The sequence below is a fragment of the Bos javanicus genome, chromosome 23, assembly GCF_032452875.1.
Source record: "Bos javanicus breed banteng chromosome 23, ARS-OSU_banteng_1.0, whole genome shotgun sequence".
Classification (NCBI taxonomy): Eukaryota; Metazoa; Chordata; class Mammalia; order Artiodactyla; family Bovidae; genus Bos; species Bos javanicus.
In genome coordinates this window covers 49,139,602-49,159,330 of record NC_083890.1, presented here as the reverse complement: position 1 = coordinate 49,159,330, position 19,729 = coordinate 49,139,602, and the positions used below count along the sequence as shown (strand labels likewise).

The 19,729-nt window shown below is 45.0% G+C and overlaps 1 protein-coding gene across 1 annotated transcript in view; it reads right to left on the bottom strand.

Moving 5' to 3' along the window:
- The window catches only part of F13A1 (coagulation factor XIII A chain), a 143,905-nt gene that overhangs the window by 108,287 nt on the left and 15,889 nt on the right, over positions 1-19,729 (bottom strand). The gene's annotated exons all lie outside the window — the stretch shown is intronic.

The following is a 19,729-nucleotide window of genomic DNA, read 5'->3' as shown; positions in this document are numbered from 1 at the left end:
GTGGTGGTGGTGGGTTAGTCCTTAAGTCGTGTCTGACGTTTGCGACCCCATGGACTGTAGCCCACCAGGCTCCTCTGTTCATGGGATTTCCCAGGCAAGAATACTAGAGCGGGTTGGCATTTCCTTCTCCAGGAGATCTTCCCAACCCAGGGACTGAACCTGGGTCTCCTGCACTGAAGCCAGGTTCTTTACCAACTGGGCCCCCCGGGAAGCCCTGAACCCTGAGAAGGAAGCAGCTAGAGGTGCTACAGAGTCGTGCCTCGCTCCAAGTGTCATGGAACGATTTCAGCTCATCTCCCCGGTTCTGCCATCCTCAAGCTGGGCTCCAGAAGCCCAAGGAAGGTTTGGAGGTGGGTTGTGGTGGGAAACACACTTGGGAGTGAAAGTAAGAATCACTGACCAGATGCATGGCCAGGCATAAGCTCAGGTGCTTATCGTTTCTCAACCAGATTCAGGAAGCAAGCCATAAGGAAGTCTCTCTGATAGGACCCGAATCTCCTCAGCAAATCCCAGTTCTGTGAAGCTAAAGTTCTGTTTGTTTGCACTATATCCATCACGCAGGCAGCCTGAGGCTTAAGGGTCTTAGCAGATTTAAGAAGCAATGTCATTAGCCAACAAAGACAAGATCAAAAGTTTAGCTGAAAAGCCAAACAGAACTCTGATAAAATTTTCACTAAAACAGTTGGTTCTTGTTAATAATTTAATGGCAACAATAATAGGAATAAGAACAAATCATTGGTAATTCTAAACAAAATACGTGCCTGTCTTTGGAATGCAAATATGAATGTGATACATAACAAGAAGTGTTAAATGATGTCACATCTCCAGAGAGAAAACCAATTGTTGGTAGAGCAAAAATCAACATGGAAAGCTTCTAAGAAATAAGAGGCAGTCTTATTATTGGTATTAGTCTGCAGTAGGATATCGACAATACGTGCTCAATAAACACTTATTTAAAGAGATATTTACTAATTCTTAGTATAAGCAACGGAGAAGGCGATGGCACCCCACTCCAGTACCCTTGCCTGGAAAATCCCATGGGTGGAGGAGCCTGGTGCGCTGCAGTCCATGGGGTTGCTAAGAGTCGGAGACGACTGAGTGAATTCACTTTCAGTTTTCACTTCCATGCATTGGAGAAGGAAATGGTTACCCACTCCAGTGTTCTTGCCTGGAGAATCCCAGGGACGTAGGAGCCTGGTGGGCTGCCGTCTATTGGTTGCACAGAGTCGGACACGACTGAAGCGACTTAGCAGCAGCAGCAGCAGCAATATAAGCAAAGCCATGTCACTTAACTTGATGGTGATGAGGGTGAGTATATAAGATGTATATGATATACTCTGTCCTCAGTGAGTTCATAACCAAATATCCAAGTCGAGACTATAATTCAAGTCAGAAGACTAATGCGAGACTAATAAACCAGAGCAGTGGATTGCTACTGGAGCCAAGGATGATTTTATTAAAGACATAACAACAAAGAAAGGACCTAAAGGATGAAAGAGTGCCATGCACGTGTATTTTATTAGTTCATGCCTGTATTTATGTGTGGGTGCTCATTTGCTTACAATAGATGTTTGTAGTTGCTTTATGAACTGATCACTGATTACATGGAAAGGCGTCCTGAAATGTCCTGTACTCAAGCCAAGTCTCCACAGTGCTTGCTTGTGTGTGTCCACGCTCACTCAGTCGTGCCTGACTCCTTGTGACCACACAGACTGCAGTCCACCAGGCACCTCTGTCCCTGGGATTTTCCAGGCAAGAATACTGGAGTGGGTTGCCATTTTCTCCCCCAAGGGATCTTCCCAACCCAGGGATCTAACCCGAGTCTCCTGCGTTTCCTGCTTTGGCAGGCAGATTCTTTACCACTGAGCTACGTAGGGAAACCCAGTGGATATACATCAACTACCTGAGTGACCACGTAGAAGGCCTTGTTTCGACACTCAGACATAAAGGAGTCACACCCACCTGCCCCAGCCAGAGACTCCTTGTGGGCAAAGGAGACTGTTCTTCTTGATATTTCCCCAAGGCTTTAAGGAGTATTTCAAGTTTCCTTGATTTCCTCCAGTAAACTTTTTAAATCAGTAAAACCCCACCGATTTGCCTAACATCTTTTTAAATAGAGATAATTGTAGAGTACCTCTTTATTTGTGGACTGAAGTTGTACAGTTTGGTCTTCCATGAATGACACCAAGCCCAGTCCTTTGGAAAATGGCACAGTGAGGGAATTTCATCTTAAACACCTCTCAGCGCTCTAAGACTCCAAGTTCAGAGCATGCACTCTGCAGTCTCACACTGTTTGCTGTGTGACCGAAGGACCCTCCCTTTGGTGCCTCCTGGGCGTCCCTTCCCCGGCCACACATTGGCCATGTGGCCCCCTCTAAAAAGGCCATTTGGCTGCTTATTCTGAGGGAACTGATATCAGCTAACGGTTAACAGCAAGAGTCTAATAATCCATTCTTCTTAAAATTTTAATATCTGATAAGACATTGTACTTCCTCTCATGTCCATACTTACTCTTTATAGGAAGTAATTCCCTAGCATCTTACATGAATAAGTAGTCATAGTTGAATTCCATTTGTTGCATCAGTTTGGAGAGGGGATGGATTCCTTTCTCCACTTCTCATTCAGTGGGGTCAGCTGAGGCCTTTGCTGGTACTACTTGAAGCTCAGCTTCTTTCTCTGACCAATTCTGCTCCCTTCACAAAAGTTAATCCCAAGATTACTTCCTAGTCAACTTCTTGTCTGCTAATTTCAAAATCTCCTATCTGGGGGAACCCAGCTATTATAGACAGAATATTTGTATTTGGACACGACTGAGCGACTTCAGTTTCACACTTTCCACAAAATTTATATGTTGTAGACACAAACACTTCACTTATACACACTGCTAGAATATTGTGCTAAATACAGCTTCATGGTAGCTTTTAGAAACTCAATACTAGTATTACAGCACTTGAAACAGCTCGCTACAAGTCCCACATATTTGGAGGTGGGGCCTTTGAGAGGTGACTAGGTTATGAGGCTGGAGTTCTCATGAGTGGGACTGGTGTGCCTATAAAGGAGACCCTGGAGAGACCCCCCACCCCAACCTTTCTCGTGTCAGTACACAGTGAGAAGACAGCTGGCTGTGAACCCGTAAGCAGGTCCTCAACCACACACTAAATCTGTCAGTGCCTTGATTTTGACTTCCCAGACTCCAGAACTGTGAGAGGTTTGTTTATAAGGACCTAGTCTGTGGTATTTTGCTCCAGCAGCCAGAACAGACTAGGATACTGACCTAGAACTCTGCCATAAACAAGTAATCAACATTAAAGCCACCAGTAAGGAGGTCTACAAAATATTATGTGCAACTGGGTAGGATTCACCAAGAAGATCATGGCACGACTTGCGTGACACTGCTGTCCAAGGCACATAACCTGACTGCAATCACAGGGAAGCATCAGGCAAAGAGACCCAAACTGGGAGTAGCTGTAAGAAATCAATGCATTATGATCTTCAAAGGTGTCAAGGAACTGGAGTCAAAGAAAGACTACAGAAGTGTTCCAAATTGGAGAAAACTAGAGACAAGCCATGACAACAAAATGCAGCCTGTGGTTTTGGACTGGATCCTCCTGCTATAAAGGATGTTATTAGGACAACTGGTGACACCCAAACGGGGTCTGAAGATCAGATGATCCTAACGCATCAATTACAATGTCTTGATTTGGTGGTTATACAGGAGAATGTCTTTGCCCATAAGAAATACACATTGAAGTATTCAAAGAATTCAGTGATGATGGAACATTGAGTTGAAAACTCTGAAGTGGCTCTGGAAGAAAAACAGAAATTCTATGTATCACTTTTGTAAATTTTCTGTAAAATGGAGTTTCTTTCAAAATTAAAAAAAAAAAAAAGTTTTAAACAGCAAACAACAGGGCAACATGGCTGGCCATCATTTGTACAATTGTCTTGTATATATACATTCTCCTTTTTACATTTTTAAATTTTATAGAGCTTAGTATCCCCTTTAAAAAAAAAGAAAAGAAAACATCACTGATGCAGGTCTTTAAGTTTCTTAAGATGAGCAGTGCTTTTGAGCTTTCTGTCTCTGGACACCAGTGTCAACTCTTCAAAAGTATGTGCTAAGGGGAGGCCTCCTCGGTGCCTCACACTAGGCCACCTCCTGTCTCTCCAAGGGCAGGATACGACTGGACCTTTCAAGAAGCAACAGGTGCAAGAGGATATAGGACCAACATGGGGCAAAATGTCGAGGAACCCAACCCCTTGCACAGTAATGCAAACGGAACCCAAGTTTGAAGAAATCGATATGGCGGTGACTACTCAGTAAATCCTCAAAGCAGGGACGACCGTGCTCCCCCAAGGCCAGGTTCCCCGTGCCGTAAAAATCTAGGGACATGAGGCAGAGCAGAAAGAGGCTTCCTTCTAACCTCCGAAGATGACTACCTTATGTTGTGCCCTAAATTATCAGGACTGTGATTTCTTTCTTGAAATTTTACCATGATGGTTATAAACACAAATGCTGTCTTTGTGAATCATCTTTATTTTTAAAATTTGGCTAACACTCCACTCAAGTGTCTTTGACATGTTTAAAGCAATTTGTTTCACAAATATGAAAGTTAGAAAAGATTGAGATGATGGAAAGGAAGTAATGGAGACAGTGTGTCATTTTCTATCACTTGGAAATATGCTGCACAAATAAAAAAAAAAGTTGTCTGATGGAAAATGCCACCCTAGCTGTCTCTCCACTGCTTCACTGCCATCATTTTCGTCACAGAAGGGCTGTTTTTGTCTTGTTAATTGCTTCAGAATATCAGGGGCTCTTGTCTACTCTGTGCACTAATTTTTCCAGTGAACTTACAGTGTATACAGCAACCTAACTTTGAGATGTTGGACTTCAAATGCAGCTTGTCCCTTTGGGAGCAGGTTATGGGGCTGAGAAGGAAAGCTAGTTTGTCTCCGTACTTTTCCGGTCAAGGAAATATCACAGTAGTTCTTGCAAGTCCAGATGGAAGCATGGCACCTTCACTGGAAGAGCTGAGAGCGTTGAGCTGACGGCTGCTTTCCCAAAGAATCCTGCACATGTGTTTCTCCCCAGATCAAAACATAGCATGAAGTGCTGCACACACTCCCTTTAGCTGCTTGACTGCAAGAAGCGTCAGGCCCCAAAGATCCTCCTTCTCTGAGGTCTTAGTCTGTGGGGGATGCTGTAGCAAAATGCCACTGGCTGGGTGGCTTAAGTAACAGACATTTGTCTCTCACAGCTCGGAGGCTGGGAAGTACAAGACCAGGGTGTGGGCAGGCTGAGTTCCTGGTGAGAGCTCTCTTTCCGGCTGGCCTCCTACTTGCTGGTCCCCACGCGGTGGGCAGAGCAAGCTCCGCTCCCTCTCCCTCCTCTTAGTGTGTGCGTGCTCAGTCCTATCTGACTCTTTGCAACCCCATAGACTGTAGCCCGCCAGGCTCCTCTGCACGTGGGCTCTCTCAGGCACAAATACTGGAGTGGGCTTCCATTTCCTCCTCTAGAGGATCTTCCCAACCCAGGGATTGAACCTGCGTCTCCTGCATTGGCAGGTGGGTTCTTTACCACTGAGCCACCTGGGAAGCCTCCTTCCTCCTCTTAAAAGCATACAAATCCCATCACGGAGCCATATTCTTGTGACCTCATCTAAACCCAACTGTTCTCCAAAGGTGCCCCGTCCAAATACCAACACATGTGAATTTGGTGGGGGGCGGGGAAGACAAAAACATTCAACGCATATCAGTGTCTCCCCCTTCTCCATCCCCTCTCCCTTACTAAAGGGAGGGACTGTCCTGCCAGGGTCATACCTTAACCCAGCCCCTCCTACCGAGTCTGTTTCCCCAGGGAGGAACCAATGGAATTCAGATCCTGATTACTGGCTTGTCCTAGTATCCCCGACTGGATGCTGGACCCGAGCTCTTAAAAGGTCTCTGAAGCATACAGGGCCCACTGAATGGGAAGCCAACCCATCCCCTCTCCAAACTGTAGGTAATGAATGGAATTTAACTATGGCAATTTATTCATTTGAGGTGTTAGGGAATTATTTCCATAAGGAGTAATTGTGGAGGTGAAAGCAAATGCAATTAGTCATATCAGATATTAAAATTTAAGCAAGAATGAATTAATTAGAATCTTGTCATTAGCTGTTCGCCCTGGAGAAGGGAATGGCTACCCTCTTCAGCATTCCTGCCTGGAGAATACTTGGAGGAGCCTGGTGGGCAACAGTCCACTGGGTCGTGAGGAGTTGGACACAATCGAAGCGACAATATGCACGCATTAGCTGTTAGCTAAGACCAGTCCCCGAATAAGTTGTCAAAGGTTTTTTACGGGGTGCAGTGTGGAGATGTTCAGCGTCACCAGGGAAGGCAGGTCCAGAGGATGTCCCAGCATCAGTGTGTCTGAGCCACTCAGTGGGCAACGCAAAATTCTTGATACATTTGAAGACCACTGTGTCAGTTTCCTCATCTGATGACGTCAATTATGACTGTAACTATTACCTACATCTGAGAATGACCTCGGACCTGGTTTCCAGGCTGGTTCAGCCACTCCGATTGGACTTTGGCTCATTTATTCTCCCATTTGTTCCAAGTTTCTTTTAGTGCCCACCCTGTCACCCAGGGCATCTGATTGAACACTCAGCTAATTCCACCCATCTTATTAACAGTCTACACATTACTTCCCCGAACTGTGAAGCTGGTTTCACCGTTCAAAGTGTGAGAGTCTCTAGATTAGCAGGAAAGCAGGGTAATACATCTCTTCTCTCCCCTCTCCCCACAGGCGTTTTTAGTGAATAGATAAAGGGGGTGGATATCATTTCTTGATCTCCCAAGTGCCGAGACCTGTACCATTTGTCGAGCCCCCTTTAAACTGTTCTCGAAAATGAATGGTGACTTAATTGCATTTGATCATGTTAATGAGATTCTAATCTTTGACAAAAGCTAGGTTTTCAGGGCTCATGACGTGATGAAATGGGCTGTTGAGGAAGGAGGGTGACTCTGCTGTGAAGAGATGCAGAGGCTGCCTCCACAGTGGCAGAGGACCTGAGGGCTGAATCCCAGCTAGTGAAGACTGGTTCCTTAAGGCAGGCGCATCCCTCGCAGTCCTGCCAGCATGGGTCTCCCATACCGCTGCTGTCTCCATATCACTTTAGTAACCTCAAGAGTGAGCAGGGCTCAAACCCCAACATAACGGGGAGGTCGGACTCAGTTAAGGATTCCTGTTCGTTAGGAACACGTGGGGATTTCCCCGGCAATGCAGTGGTTAAGACTCCCCCTTCCAGGGCAAGGGGTGCAGGTTCTATCCCAGTCAGGGAGCTAAGATCTGACATGCCTCGTGGCCAAAAATGTAATACATAAAATAGAAGCAAAATTGTAACAAATTCCATAAAGACTTTAAAAAATAGTCCACATGAAATTTTTTTAAATAAAAAAAGAATATGTGTACATCAGCAGTACAATAAGCTCTATGCACACTTCCAGTCCCTCTTGTGAAACTGCCAATGCCTCAGGACCTCCTCCTTAGGGACTCTTGCCTGGTCCTGAGACCTTACTTTTCAACTCCATCCTGGGTCCCTCCTGACTGTCCAGCCGACCAGCATCTATGACATACTTCTGGTAGATAACGGTACAGCCCAGCTCTAGAACATGTACTGTACAGTTATATTCACTAACTCTTTGTAGAATTCTCATCCCAGCTCTAGCCAGCTCTTTACAGATGGGAATAGCATCTTAAATCCCGCTTCGCACGGTGCCAGATACAGCAGAGGTTTCTGCATCAGAAACTCACTGGACCAGACATGAGATGAGGCCTTATAAAGGCACTTTAACAGACTTGGAAAGGAGGTCGACATAAAACTGAAGAAGCTCCCACAGGACAGCAAAGACCCAGGGCTACGGCAAGCTTCAGCCAGAGACAGGACCGTGTGTGTAGAGCATCCAGCCCGGCTCCCTGAAGCGTGAAGAAACACCTCCAGACAGACAGAGATTGCTGCTCCCACCTCCTGAGGGCAATAGCTCCTGTTACTCTCCTAACTAAAGGAGAAATACCAAATGTTCACCCCCAGGACACTGTACGTGTATACAGAGAGACAGCAAGAGCAAGAGAGAAACGGAAATGGAAGTGAGAGAAATGATAAGAAAGGGTAGAAAAGATCAGAGAGGCTGAGACGACGTGAAGAAAGCTTTTCTTGTCTAAAGAATAACAAACAGAGGTGTAGCTATTTATGGGTTGTCTTACGGTCCCCTGATACCCGTTTGGCTCTGGCTGCTGTTAAGCAGGACTTCGTAAAGGTTATACTTCCTTTCGGGCTGCTGTGAAGACTGAGCTTTCCCATGCAGACTGGGCTTCCCTGGGGGCTCAGATGGTAAAGACTCTGCCTGCAATGCAGGTGACTCAGGTTTGATCCTTGGGTTGGAAAGATCCCCCGGAGAAGGAAATGGCAACCCACTCCAGTATTCCTGCCTGGAGAATTCCCTGGACAGAGGAGCCTGGCGGGCTCCAGTCCATGGAGGTACAAAAAATCAGACACAACTGAGCAACTAACACTTTCACTTTTCCTATAGCTGCAATATTCAAAGTAAGGCTGATAACTGGGTCATCTTATTAGCAACCAATATCACTAAGGAGCTCCAAGAGCTTTCCAGTTATTCCCTCATTAGCTCTTACAACACGCTCAAGGAGAACGAGAGGGTGCGGATTATGAATAATTAGTCCACTTTCATCCTTTCTTCAGTGGGTTTTAATTCCAGTTGGTTGCTCTCTCTTTTCACAGACTGGAGACTGAAGAGCAAGGTATGGCAGTGGGCACATTCGTTTTCGTTACGTTTTTTTCATGCACTTTTGACAGCCCTAACTTCACAAACTACAAGAGTTTCTTAGGATTTCTGTGGAAAACCAGGGAGGCCCACGCTGTTCAATCCCTGAGTTCAGATCACCCATGCTGGAAGAGGACAGTTTCAATGATGTGGGTGCTAATTAGCCAAGTCTGTGAATTCTCATAAGTGAGAGAGGTTAATGTTAAGACACAACAGAGAGGAATGGAGAGAGAAACAGAGGAGCAAAGGGGAAGACAAAGTAGGGGAATGAAAAGGAGACAGGGAAAGGAGGGAGGGAGGGAGTCAGGCGTCTGTGAGGTTTCTCGTCTCAGCATCCGTGGTCCTTCGTACGTGTGCCTCTGAGTACCCTGGCTGCCACGAGACAGTGCTGGTTCCCTCCGGACACGAAGGTTTGCTGAGAATCTCAAGCTCTGTAGGAAGGGACTGGGTCACAACACAGGGAAAGGGGGCTCCCTGTAGGTCTCTGGCACCGAATGCAGATGGCAATCCATCCTACTTTGAGACTAAACAGCCTCTGTCACTTCAGCTAGAACTGCGGGCAAATGATTCTGGGTGGAACTCAGTCTGTGGTTTGTCAGGGTTCCCGTTTGACTAATTAAGCTGTCAGCACGGATGCTGCAGACACTGGCGAGTTTTGTTTAGAGGTTCAGGGACTGTTCCCTTTCCTCTGCTATCAGGAGAGAGAGGACAGAGCCCAGCGGCCTCCTCTCGGCCTTCCTGACAGCCTTTCCCGTTTTGTTGCAGCGTTTCATTGGAGAACCAAGCCCAAGGCGGCTGGTTCTGGCTAAGGTCACGAAGGGCTCACCCTAAAGTGGAGAGGTGGGAGCCTTCTCTTCCATTGTCCTCCCTTCAGACTCCAAATTGGGTGGGGCATCACAGAGGGCATATTTAGAGTTAAAACAGAGAAGTGGATCTCACAGAATATAGCTGAAAGAGTCAGGCCAGTCTGACGTCTCAGCAAACGTCTCCACTTACAGGTGGACAGTCAAGGAGATCACAGCAAAATAAATGGATTAATCCACCAAACAGCAGAACTAGGATTGATTTTACCCCTTTCTTGCAAGCTTGGCGCAGTGTGTCTGTCCTCTTTTAGAGGGCCAAGGTGGACCACCCACCGGGCCAAGGTTCTGATGGTCTTGCTGGGAGGGGGCGCGGGGGGCCTCCCCACCACTGTGCCGCCCCGCACGAACCCTTCACTCCCTGCGAACTCCGGTGTCCAGATGTCCAGCAAGGTTTGCTCCTATCCACCCTGCTTCTCAGTTGTGCTATGAGAATGAAAATGCGCTTTCATGGACATTATCTCCTGCAATCCATGAGGAACTGTCTCAAGTACTATAATCCCTGTTTGCCTTGAGGAAACGGCCACCCAGGGGGTCGAGTGAGGCCGTCATGGCTCCACGTGGCGTAACTGGGATTCTGACTCCAAAGCTCTCCCTGTCCTCTGGGCTACTTCCCAGCCCTTTTATCAAAGGAGCTGTCACCCCCGAAATGACTCTGAAGGGTCAGGCTCTGCTTCCTCTGACCAAAAGGCATCACTGGATTGTTGTTGCTGTTTTTAAGTTGCTCAGTCGTGGCCCACTCTGTGACCCCACGGACCAGCCTGCCAGGCTCCTCTGTCCATGGAATTTTCCAGGCAAGAATCCTGAAGTAGGTTGCCATTTCTTTCTTGAGGAGATCTTCCCAACCCAGGGATCAAACCCTCATCTCCTGCATTGGCAGGGGGATTCTTGATCGCTGAGCCACCCAGACTTTACTATTAAAGACTTGACTATGCAAAGAAAAAAAAAAACAATTTACTAGAGGAAAAGTCATACAGATTGGTGCATCACACATTCACCTTGGCATCTGTTAGTAAGATTGTCCCCTTGAGTCTCTTACTTATGTCCCTGACAATGACCTCACATCTCCAATTTATCTTCCTTACTCTGCCACAGTAATCTAGAAATTAGAAGCTTAGATTTTTTAATACTTGGCTTAATACTCTTCCATAGAGATTTATCTGGGTATACAAGGTTGTCAATATACTTCCAAGGCTTTTTTCTCCACTGACCTTTCCCATTCCACTGGGTCAGCCTCTATTTTTCCTTTGATTGTTGATATTCAGTCACTGAGTCGTATCTGACTCTTCGTGACCCATGGACTGTAGCACACCAAGCTTCCCTGTCCTTTGCTATCTTCCAGAGTTTGCTCAAACGCATGTCCATTGAGTCGGTGATGCCATCCAACCATCTCATTCTCTGTTGTCCCTTTCTCCTTCTGCCTTCAATCTTTCCCAGCATCAGGGTCTATTCCAGTGAGTCAGCTCTTCATGTCAGGTGGCCAAAGTTTTGGAGTTTCAGCTTCAGCATCAGTCCTTCCATGAATATTCAGGGTTGATTTCCTTTAAGATTGACTGGTTGGATCTCCTTGCAGTCCAAAGAAATCTCAAGGATCTTCTCCAACACCACAGTTCAAAAGCATCAGTTGTTCAGTGCTCAGCCTTCTATATGGTCCAATTCTCATATCCATATATGACTACTAGAAAAACCATAGCACTGACAATACAAATCTTTGTCAGCAATGTAATGTCTCTTTTTAATACACTGTCTGGGTTTGTCATAGCTCTTCTTTCAATGAGTAAGCATCTTTTAATTTTGTTTCATTTCCTTTGATATCCAGCTCAAATAGCACTTTCAGGGCATCTCCTCCAACTAGCCACACAATCTCTCTCTCCCAAGGTGCTTTCCAGGCATCTTGCCCAAGAGGCTGGCATTGAACTCCACCTCTAGCGTTCATGCTGTCCTCTCCAGACTCTTCAAGGGCAAAGTATAAAAATGTCTTAATACTCTAATTCCAGTATAATGCTTTGCACATGCAAGGTTATCAATAAGGGTTCAATAAACACATTCAAAAGGAAAGCAAATTGGCTTCATGATAAAAGAAGCCAAAATAAAGCGTGGAAAGTAAATATATAAATATGAAAAAGGAAAGTAATCATTTTTGAAAAGTTACTGAATATTAATGCCAAATTGACAGAGTTATTTTAATGTTGGCACAAAATCTAAAGTGTCAAAAAGAAAAAGAAACAGATATTCTGCTAAGTTGCCAGAGCACACTGACTACAAACCCATCTATCCATCTTCCTCAGTATTCTACAGAATATAGGTTATTTTCACTGTAGTTCAGCATTTCCTGGAGTTCTGCATTTTACTAAAGGGTATTGTAAAAATAAAAATATGATGGAGTAGTGTTTGGAGTCAAACAATGTTGGGAAAGTTAGGCTAAAGAAGATGCTTGCTTTCTTTGACTATGTGTCTCCTCAGAGCCTGTGATACACTGATGTGTGTTGGAGTTCTCCAAGAAGAGCCATGAGATACAGTGTGACCCAAATGCGTTTGACCACAGAACCTTTTTTTTTTTTTTCAAAGAACATCTCACACGACAGGTATTCATAGAGAGCACACTCTGGGAGATAGTGTCCTAGATTCTTAGCTGCCATTATCAGTCACTTCACAGAGGTGCCTAAGAAGGAACATGCTGACCATCCATGCAGTAACACGCGGCAGCAAAAATCTGAAATGACATCTCATATCAGCGTTGCCTTAAAATGATGGAACAGGTAACCCATTCTCATAAAAAAATGCCTCATAAAATACTGGGAAGAGCATAGGCTAGGGAACTTTTCTCCACATCTTACCAGCTGTGTGATTTGGGGCAAAACATTTCTCAGCAGAGAAACTGAGTATGTCCATCCCCACCAAAGCTGGGGATATCTCCTAAACTGTCTGAACCCCAAGTCCACGGAGACATCTAGTCTTAAAGGACTTGGGTGATGCCCTCTGATATGGGAAATGGTCCTTTGCCTCCCTAAGTTCCTGCAGCACCTGCTCACCTCCTAGGTCTTTGAGAAAGATGAGATCATCAGGCATGATAATCAGCTTTCTGTCTCTCTACCAAATACAGTAACAGCCACCCCCAATCTCTTTTCCAACATCCTCAGAAGATAAGGAATTCTTCTGCCAATCAACCCTTCAACCAAGCCACTTCAAGATGTTTCTACTTTTTCCAGCATTCTCCAGAATCTTTAGGACTCTTTCTCTACTGGCTCCGTCTCTTCTGCCTACATGCAAGTTCAAGTGCCTTCAATCCTAAAGCAGACACCCAAGACAAAATACCCCACCTCTTACCCACAGTCTTCTCTAGATATTATCTAAATTATCTTCTTCTCTTCCAAACGCATCAAACAATTCCCTCTTTAAGCACCCGATTTTTTTCAGGTTTAGTGATACCGCACTTCTTTGGTGTCCCTTCAAACTTATCTAATCACATGGTCTCTGTCTCCTCCAGGGGTGCCAGCTCCTGGACTGACTCCTTAAAAATCATTTTCCCCCAGAATTTGAGCCTCCGTCAATTTCTCCCTTGATTTACTTTTTCTAAATGATCTATGTATGACTGATATCCACATTTCCATATATCAACCCAACTTTTCCCCTAAGCTTCCGATTCATATATGGGATCATCCATTGGACACATTTTACCTGGAAGTCCCTTTAGTATTACTACTTCACACTCAGCAGGAACGAACAGAATCTCACTTACACGTCTACTGTTTCGGTGGCACAGGTCCTGTGCATTGTGATTAGGAGAGAATGCCTGGGTTCACATTACAGCCCCAGCACTTTCCAGGTGTGATGCCGAGTAAGTCCCTTAATCACTTCTGAAGAAGACAGAGATGAGCACCATCCAGGGCAGCACCTTGCCCAGTACCTGAGCCTGTAAGCGAGTTGTCAGTGGGAGTCACTAGCATCAGTATTATTTCCCACTCAGGTTTTCTCTCCTGAATTTCCTCCATTTCTTATCTCATTTGGGCTTCCCAAGTGGCAGTAATGGTAAAGAGCCTGCCTGCCAGTGCAGGAAATATAAGAGGCTTTGGTCCATAGGATCATAAACAGTCAGACACAACTGAAGCGACTTAGCATGCAAGCACTTATCTCTCTCCTTTGGAGATGCCAGCATCTATCATCAGCAGCATGCAGGCCAGCAACCCAGGAGCTGTATCTGACTACCTCCCTCTCACTCCACCCAGACTACCAATTACAAGTCCAGTAGGTTTCTGTCTCTGACACATCTCCCAAGTCCCACCCTCCTCTCCGACTCTTCAATCAGTGCCCGAATTCAGGCTCTCGCCCTCTCTCCTTTGAGCACCTCCCCTACAGTCTCAAATCCCTAAGAGTCGTTCAAGTCACTCCCATCCTGAATACACACCAGTCTGACACCCTTGATGACTTAAGATAAAACTCACGGGCTTCCCGGGTGGCTCAGTGGTAAAGAATCTGCCTGCCAAGCAGGAGACACAGGTTCAGTTCCCAGGTTGGGAAGATCCCCTGGAGAAGGAAATGGCAACCCACTCCAGTATTCTTGCCTGGAAAATCCCACAGACAGAGGAGCCTGGTGGGCTACAGTCCATGGGGTTGCAAAGAACTGGATATGACTGAGCACACACACACTCAAGATGAGGGACTTTCCTGGGTCCAGGGGCTAAGACTCTGCGCCCAATGCAGGGGGACCAGGCTTAACCCCTGGCCATGGACAGAGGGGCCTGGAGGGCTACAGTCCATAGGGCACAAAGAGTTGGACATGACTGAAATGACTGAGCATGCACACACAGGGAACTAGATCCCATCTGCGGTCAAATAAATAAACAAATACATGTTTTTTTAATAAAAAAAGAAATAGATGAAATAGAAATATTGAAGCGTAGAGATTATTTCAGTGTTTTAATGGGACTAATAACAGAATACGTGCGGTGCCTAGGGTCCCATTCTTGCTCGGGCACGTGATGACCATGACCATGAATGACCTCCGTCATTGTCCTCAAGAAAGGCTGCACTTTTGGACTCTTGGGCTGAAGGGACTTCCAGCAAACACCCCTGGGCATCTACAGCAGCCAAGCTTAGTTGTCTCTGAGACTAGTTTCACAGCTCTTCTTACAGGGAAGGGTAGTACATGAGCCATAAAAAGCTTGCTGGGGCTCCAGGGGAAACTGCTGTTCTGATAAGAGGAATAGGCTTTTTGGACACCATCCTTCCCCTCTTCTTTCTGCGGGGCCCAGAAATATGAAGCCTGGAGCTGTGAGAGCTGTGGAGGGGCTAAAAAGGTCAAGAGAGCGTCCAAGGTGCTGGCCTCAATGCCCCTGTGTGCCTGTGACTGGACTCCAGGGAGAAAGAAATGTGCCCGAGGACCTCACAGTCAATCTGGAGGGCTCACTGGGCAGGGTAAACTTTTTGTTTTGAGGAGGGAGAGCTGGAGAGGAAGAGAGCTGCAAATTCTCTCCTCAAAAAACACCGATACAGTATACTAACACATATATATGGAATTTAGAAAGATGGTAACGATGACCCTATATGCGAGACCCCAGTAGAGAAACAGATGTATAGAATAGTCTCTAGGACCCCGTGGGAGAAGGCAAGGGTGGGATGATTTGAGAGAATAGCATTGAAACATGTATATTATCATATGTGAAACAGATCGCCAGTCCAGGTTCGATGCATGAGACAGGGTGCTCAGGGCTGGTGCATTGGGATGACCCTGAGGGATGGGATGGTGAGGGAGGTGGGAGGGGGTTCAGGATGGAGAACACACGTACACCCATGGCTGATTCATGTCAATGTATGGCAAAAACCACCACAATATTGTAAAGTAATTAGCCTCCAATTAAAATAAATAAGTTAAAAAAAATTCTCTCCTCGGAATGACTCTGTCGTAAAGAAGTCTCAAAAAATTAGGGAGCCCGAGCTGAAGTCACAGCATATTAACACCACACGCTCTTCCCAGGTTTTCACAGCTCCAGCTCCAGACTAACAAAGCCTATAATTAGTGCTCTGCCCCATCAGTCCTGGGTGTTCATTGGAAGAACTGATGTTGAGGCTGAAAGTCCAATACTTTGGCCACCTGATGCAAAGAGCTGACTCATTGGAAAAGACCCTGATGTTGGGAAAGAGTGAGGGCAGGAGGAGAAGGGGACGACAGAGGATGAAATGGTTGGATGGCATCATCGACTCGATGGACATGGGTTTGGGTGAACTCTGGGAGCTGGTGATGGACAGGGAGGCCTGGCGTGCTGCGGTTCATGGGGTCACAAAGAGTCGGACACGACTGAGCGACTGAACTGAACTGAACTGAACCCCTGCCTTCCACGATGTCTGGTGGCTGCAGGCTCAGAGGTGGAGAGAGGGAAAAGGCCCCATAGATGACCGGGCACATGTTCCACACATACCCACCTCCTCCAGGTCATTAACACCCCCCACGTGACCCTCAGAGGTGGCTGTGCACTGCCAGCCTCTAATGAATGAGCTATCAGAGCTCTGAGTACAAGCGAGGGACGCGCTGGCCCAGGAAAAGCAGCAGCCGCATGCTCACCTCCTTTCTCTGCCTGGGGAAGCCAGCGTGCAATGGGTTAAATCTGGGACCATCTGAGAGGCTATTTAATTAAATATTTAAAAAGAAAGAAACTCAATTTGAAGGCGGAATCACTTATAAATAAATCCCATGACCCTAGGTTCTGAGGACAGCCACGGAAGAAATCTCCAGGGTATTAAGGCAACCCAGCTCAGCTTATATAAAGTCACAAGGAAAGAAAAAGGAGCAATAACAAAGAAGTGCGAACTGGAAGCACATATGTGTGGTTATTTTCTCTGTATTTTTAATAAGACAATAGGTCTCTCTATGCAATAGTTACACTCTTGGAAATAGTATATAAATTGATCTTTGTTGATAAATCTGTTTTAAACACTCTAAGATAAATATTTGAAGACTCTTATGAGTCCCATATTTTTTATGAAGTATTCTCTTTTCTGTTTTTTAAATCACTTTGTCACATTCTAGGTTTCTTGAAATTGAAGTACACTTGCATATACAAACCTGTGCACTGAATTGCATTTCTGATTCATGTTCAATACTTGTCTCTTCTTATTATAGCAATTATTGTTTTTAATTGAACTGGAATCGATTTACAACACTGTGCAAGTTACAGGTATACTGGTTAGTGACTCCCTGTCTTTGCAGAATATACTCAATCAAATATTACAAGATGGTGGGTATAATCCCCTCTGCTACGCAGTAAGACCTCGTTGCTTGCCTAGTTTATATGTAGCAGTTTGTTAATCCCATGCCCTTCATTTGTCTCTCTTCCCTCTTCTCTCTTCTCTTTGGTAACCACAAGGTTTTCTTTTTTTCCATGACTCTGTTTTGCATGTACATTCGTCTTATTTTCTAGATTCTATATGAGTAATATTATACAGTATTTGTCTTCATCTGACATTTAATTAAGCATAATATGTTCTAGGTGAATCTATGTTGCTTCAAAATGGTAGTATTTCATTCTTTGTATGGCTGAGTAATATTCCACCATCACACACACACACACACACACACACACACAAGCATGTTAATTCTATCATTTGTTGATGGGCATTTGGGTTGCTTCCACATCTTGCCTATTGTATACAAACAGCGCTGCTGTGAGCCCTGGTGAGTGTGTATCTTCTTAAGTTAGTGTTTTCGAGTGTTTGGGGGTTATATATTCAGGAGCTGAACTGCTGGATCACTTGGTAGTATTCGTTTCAAAAATCTTTTTAAGGAAGCTCCATACTGTTTTCCACAGTGGGTGTACCAACATACGTTCTCACCAACAGCATCAGAGGGCTCCCTTTTCTCTACATCCTCTTCAACACTTATTTGCAGATTTTTGATGATGGCCACTGTGATAGGTATAGGACAATACTTCATTGTGGTTCTGATTTGCATTTCTCTAATAAGCAGGGATGCTGAGCTTCTTTTCATGTTCCTATTGACCATCTCTATGTGTTCTTTGGAAAATGTCTGTTCAAGTCTTTTTACCCATTTTTGATTGAAGTCAGTGCTTCTTCTTGACATTGACTTACGTGAGATGTATTGTTTTTTAAAACACGCAGATTTTTATCTCAAAGGTAAATCTGCTATTCTTCCTCCGCCTCACCTTTCTGCTGAAGGAACAAATGTAGCACTGTGTCTTTTTTTTATAAAAAGACAAGACTGAGCGCTTACTGCAGTGGAAGCTGTGGTCTGCTGCCCAGACTGTCTGCGCTTAGGACGGAGGCATCCTTGTCCCCGATGCTGGGAGAATTGGCGGCTCATGGCCCTCAGGGGTTTATCCTCAGCCATAGAGACTCAGCTAACTAGGTACCCTCTCCCTGGGGGTAGCCTATGGTCAATGACAGTCCACGTTAGAATATAAAGGGCCTATGCCCTTGCCTCAAGACTGGCCAACCCTGAAGGCACAGTCCGGCTCCAGCGGGCACAGTGGGACCCCCTGATGCCTTTGCTCACGGAGCTCAGCTCCTCTCTCTGTCTGACACTGACCCCTGCACTCCTGCTCAGATGGTGACCCCGAGATCGCGCCCCAGAAATCTCGTTTCACACAGCTCTCCTTCTCAGAGTCTGTGTCCTAGCAACCTGATCTAAGGCAGTCATCTTATTCTTCCTGAGACTTTCATTATTATAATTCTTTTATGAATGATTGTGGGAGAAGATCTGAGACCTCAGACATATCCAGTTTAGGGACCAAGCTTCCCTATCATCCACTCACTGCCCGAAATATTTGGTTATAAAGATGAAGGCAAAAAAATCCCCATTAAGTTGAAACAAAACTGGGTATTTATTGACATGTGTGGAGTGATCCTTTTATTATAAATGTGTCAAGGAGGTTTTAATCATATCTAGTCCACACAAGCATGCACAGTTCAGTTCAGTTCAGTCGCTCAGTCGTGTCCGACTCTTTGTGACCCTGTGAATCGCAGCACGACAGGCCTCCCTGTCCATCACCAACTCCCAGAGTTCACCCAGACTCATGTCCATGGAGTCAGTGATGCCATCCAGCCAAGCTTTCACACATACACACAAAAGAAACTGAATGAACTTAAGGAAAGAAACAAAAGTAAATTTTCTTTGTATTTCAAAATATTGTTTAAAAATTAGCTGTGGATTCTTCTTTCACCTGAAGTACCCGTTATTAAAAAATATTAACAATAAGAGTCTACTCCCTAAATGTAATTAAACAGTGTTATTTCACTTTGCCTAACACGCGAGAACAGTTAAATTAGTTTTCCCTTTTCTCATTGCACAATTGGGATAACAAACAATTCTGTGTAGAACTCAATCGCCGCACTGATATTCTTTATTCTGACTGAGGGATCTCTTTTCTCCTCTCCCTCTTCTCTTCTCTCTTTAAACAATTTCCTCACATTTATGTGTGAAATCATGTTGTAAGCTCAAGTAAACACAAACCGTATTCTTCAAGTGATCAGCAGTCTTAGATTTTTTTCCCTAGGGCAGTATGCGTTTTTAGCTGTGATTTTAATACTTTTAATTATATTTATTCCTACAGATCAGTGATTTTACATCGATGACTCCATGTTGTGCTCACTTTCCCCCCTCCTTTTCCTGCTTGGCTCCCTGTCCTTTTGCTTCTCTTGGCTTCATTTTGGCCATATTTCCACTATGGATCCCACATCAACACCAATGTGTGTGCTTCATAGTTTTTTTCTGAACTCACAATACTTTACTGATCTGTGCACATGCACATTTACACACACATATATGGATTTTGCATACACGCTTCCGTATTTTGTTTTCTCACCACCTCTCTTGAAGTCATCTGGTTTAGGTCAGATTCAGTCCATTATGTGACTATGTCACAGTATCTCCAGCCCTTCCCCTACTGAAAGTTGCTTACTCTTAGGATGTTTTTGTCACCATACACAATGCTGCAGTAAATAATGCCCACTTTTTAAAAGTGGATTTTAAGATTTTAAATATCACTGGTATAGATTTCTAAAGGTGAAATTGCAGGGTCAAAGGACATATG